Source organism: Acartia tonsa, chromosome 10 (assembly GCF_053477335.1).
Source record: "Acartia tonsa isolate MP-2025a chromosome 10, ASM5347733v1, whole genome shotgun sequence".
Classification (NCBI taxonomy): domain Eukaryota; kingdom Metazoa; phylum Arthropoda; class Copepoda; order Calanoida; family Acartiidae; genus Acartia; species Acartia tonsa.
The window spans coordinates 22,303,645-22,307,940 of NC_137269.1; positions in this window are offsets into that span (position 1 = coordinate 22,303,645).

Genomic DNA, 4,296 nt, shown 5'->3' on the forward strand with positions numbered 1-4,296 from the left:
ATATTATATCGATTTTACTACGGCATCTCGGAGCTAAAAAAAACTGGTTTTAACCTATAAGTTTACATTTTTATAACCGCGTAAAGCTGTTTATAATACGATGCGATAAATAACTGTTTAAAACTTATAATCTACAAAAGTTTCATATAAATAGCTACCTTGCCTTCTAAAAAGCCCTTAGAATTAAAAAATATCCATATTTTTGATAACTTACTTGAATGGACGTACTTATTAGCAGGACGGACAGGCATTGGCAACCCTAGATATAGAGTAACCTAACATATAAAAAAGTAAATTATATCCAGGGAGGGTGGGGACATTGCATCTTTTTATTGCACTAGTCCAAAATGTCTTATAATAACGTTCCCTTGTTTGTTGGTTTAACATCCTTTGGGACTTCTATTAAATTTTGATTGTTTAGTAAATATAGTTCAGTGCTATATTGAAAAATGATGTAAAGATCACAATACAAACAATTTTCCACGAATATTGAAATAAAAAACATAAGATTAAAACCAGTTTTGTTAGCCTAGACTTTAGCTCCTCCAAGGTTAAAAAGCTGTTTTAATGTTATAAAGTTTTATCTTAATATCTACGGAAAGCTGTCTATAATACGATGCGATGCACTATTTACATTAATAAAATTTCATGACATGTAATGTAAAGTTCTATGTTAAATGCAATTATTTTAAAGAAAAATGTCTATTTTTAATATAAGTTTCTCAGAAATTAAATTCAATGTCGTGTGTTATTGAATAAAATTTGATGAGCAAATTTAAGTAATGAATTTTTAAAATTAATTTTATTCTAATAAATTGTTGATCTTGTAAACGGCTGGAGGTTAGATATAGGCCTAGGGAAGGTTTAATGCTACTTTCGTCGAAGTACAGTTTTGATAAAAAAAATCCAGAAATAAGAATATAAATTTGACATTTTTTATATGAATTACAATGCAATGAAAACCTGAAATATGAACAAAATAGACATTTTACCGATAATCTGTAGAGTTTCTTTGCTACCAAAAAGAGTTACATATTAAATATTACAAATAAGATTTTCACATAAAGCCATTACTCAAAAGTACAATCTGTTTTAGTAGAGTATCTAATATTAGCAGCTACGTGCCTAGAAGCTTCTAGTGGCACTTTAAATGTTTGTTTTTTGTTGGTTTCTACGATAACTAGCTATGTTGCGTAGTACATAGTAGTCTCTTTCTACGATACCTAGCAATGTTGCGTAGGAGTCTCTACACTTTAAAAAAATTTGGATTTATTGTGATTTCTCTGGGGAGGGTGGTGATGCCCTCCCCCAAAATAGTTATAAACCTTCCCGGGACCTATGAGAAGCTACCCTGTTAAGGAGAACCCGATTGGTTCAGCGGTTAGCGAGATCCTTCGGTACAGACAGACAGACAAACATCCTGTTACTTTATTATAAGGATATAAATGGGTTGTGTCAAAAAGAGACTCTCCGGTTTGGGGTGGGAGGGGTGTTAAAGGGTGATTCTCCCTCAATAAATTTGGCATTAGCACAAAAAATGTTTTAGAAACACAAATTTTAACCAAAAAATTTAGAGGGGGATTATTCATCCTTCATTTTATGTAACCTTTGTTTATTTTCTAACTGTATAACACATCACTGTTATAGCTGCATAATTGTTCTTCATGTAAGTAATGTCTTTTTGTGAAAATGAAAAAAAATATTACATTATTTCCAAGGCATTATTAATACATATCTTTACATAATAATGGATATACAATACATGGAAATTGTAAGAGAAATGTTTTTCCAAGCTGGCTAACTTAACGATACCCCTATCCCCCCCCCCCCATTTGACTTTACCCCTAACCATGGAGGAATGTATTGACCAGTATCTGAGGACTTTATATTAAGATATATAAGACTTTTAATGCTAGAGGAAGATTTGAAATCTGCATCAAATTTTAAGGATTTTTTATAAAATTCGTTTTTCGTTTAATTTTTTATCTAAAAGCGCAAATACAATTTAAGTCAATTAATTTTGACATCTGTGATAGGTGGATTGAAAACTACCTTCGCTCTAATTGGTTGAATAATGTACGACACTTAATTTTTTTCCAATCAGAGCGCAGATAGTTTTCAATCCACCAGATGTCAAAATTAATTAACTTAAATTGTATTTGCGCGTTTAGATAAAGAATTATACAAAAAAAAACGAATTTTATAAAAAATCCTTAAAATTTGATGCAGATTTCAAATCTACCTCTAACATTAAAATTTCTCCATACTTATACTAAAGTAACAGGATGTCTGTGTGTTTGTGTGTCTGTAATGAAGGATCTCTCTAACCGCTGAACTAATTGGGTTCTCCTTACCAAGGTAGATTCTCATGAGTCTTGGGAAGGTTTATAACTATTTGGGGGAGGGTACCACCACCCTCCCAAGAGAAATGACAAAAAAATAATTTTTTTTTTAATATTCGGGAGACTTCAACGTAATATAAAGAGGTAGCGTAACATTAACCCTTAACGGTCGGGGGGGGGGGGCGTTGAACGCCCCCCCATCCGGTTTTTTCTATCTCATTTTCTGGGTGTGAAAGATAAACAGCCCAAACTGCGTGACTTTTTAAGTTGGGGTATGACACATAACTGAGAGTTGGATTTTTTTGAATATCTCCATCCTGGCGGGCACAGGATGCCAGCAAACCTGGCAGGGTCATCCAGGTAAAGAGCAAAAATATTTTTTTGACTTAAACAAAGTATTTTATCTTGCCAAAATACTAAAATATCCTCTAGTAGTACATCCTTATATAAAATACAGGTGTTCAAGTCAATTTCAGATTCCAGGAATGATCCTGCAGGTCCTGATCCTCCAGGTCTCCAGAAATCTTTAAAAGGCTCCTGTGGCCTCAATTTTTGACTTAGAGATTTCAAATTTTAAACTTAAGCTTTTCTTACATGTCTACATAACGTGTTAAAATTTCATAAAGATCCACCGCCGTTTTCCTGCCGACTGCGGCGGCTGGCAGCTGCCAAGTACAGCTGCGGCCGCTGAAATTTATATTTTGATATTTCAAATATAAAATTTACATAAAGATAAACATTTTCTGCAAAAAAATTGTTCTTCTAGCTTCAAAAATAAGAAAATTACAGCCGTTTGAAATTTTTAAGTAAAAAAGGACCTAAAAACAAAGGTTGTTAAATAAAAGGGTGAAGGAAGCGAAAATTGACTTTGACTTACTTAAGGTTGGAAATTCATCATAACACAGGGGACTTGTACAAAAAAATTTAGCCCTCTAGCTCTAATAGGAACTGAGATAATATGGGGGGGCGTTGAACGCCCCCCCCCCCCCCCCGACTGATTAAGGTGCGGCAAGGGGCCCGACTGTTAAGGGTTAAGAATTATCGTAGAGACTTAAACAAACAAAAACATTTAAAGTGCCACTAGAGGCCTCTAGGGGGCGTAGCCGCTAGTCTTATATATCTTACTATATATATATGCAACATGACGATTAAAATTCCACTGTCACAATATCCACGTATTCTATATCCATTTACATATTATTTTTTATACATTATCAATATATCAATATCATATTAATACAACATAAAACAAAGACGATTGTGTCCATAAGTAGCACAGCAGTAACAATCTTTCTCGTATTCATTCGAATCCGGTGGATAGGAACCGGTTCTCATCCATACGAAAAAACTATGTCTAGCATTGTATTATATCCAGCTTTCTACGAATATAAAAATGTACAATCATAAGATTAAAACTAGTTTTTTAGCCGGTGCCTTCGGCACCTCGGGGCTAAAAAAACTAGTTTTAATCTTATAATTATACATTCTATATCCGCGGAACGCCGTTTATAATACGATGCGAGAAATAACTATTAAATATAAAGGACAATTTTACTAATTATTATATTAACATTGTTAAAAGTCAAAATTTATATTTTTGACAGGAATTAGAATTATCCAAAATTTTATATATTAATTATAATGCTCATTATATTCTATTTCTAAGCAATTTTTGTTTTTCTTTCACAAAATAAAATTGAATAACACAGACGGATTAAATAAATCATAAAGTAGATTTGATAATTTTCAGCACCACAATTTTAAAAACATTTTAATACTTTTTTATAATATTTTTTTTACTACACAAAATATTTCGATTTTCATCTTTTTTTCACTGTTACTTGGGGAAAGGCCAACGTAATATTATTTAATATTTGCTGACAAAAGAATTGTAGTCACTTTTTTTAAAGCGTTGCCTTGTCGTTATAGATCTGTAGAAGTAATCACTTTTTTT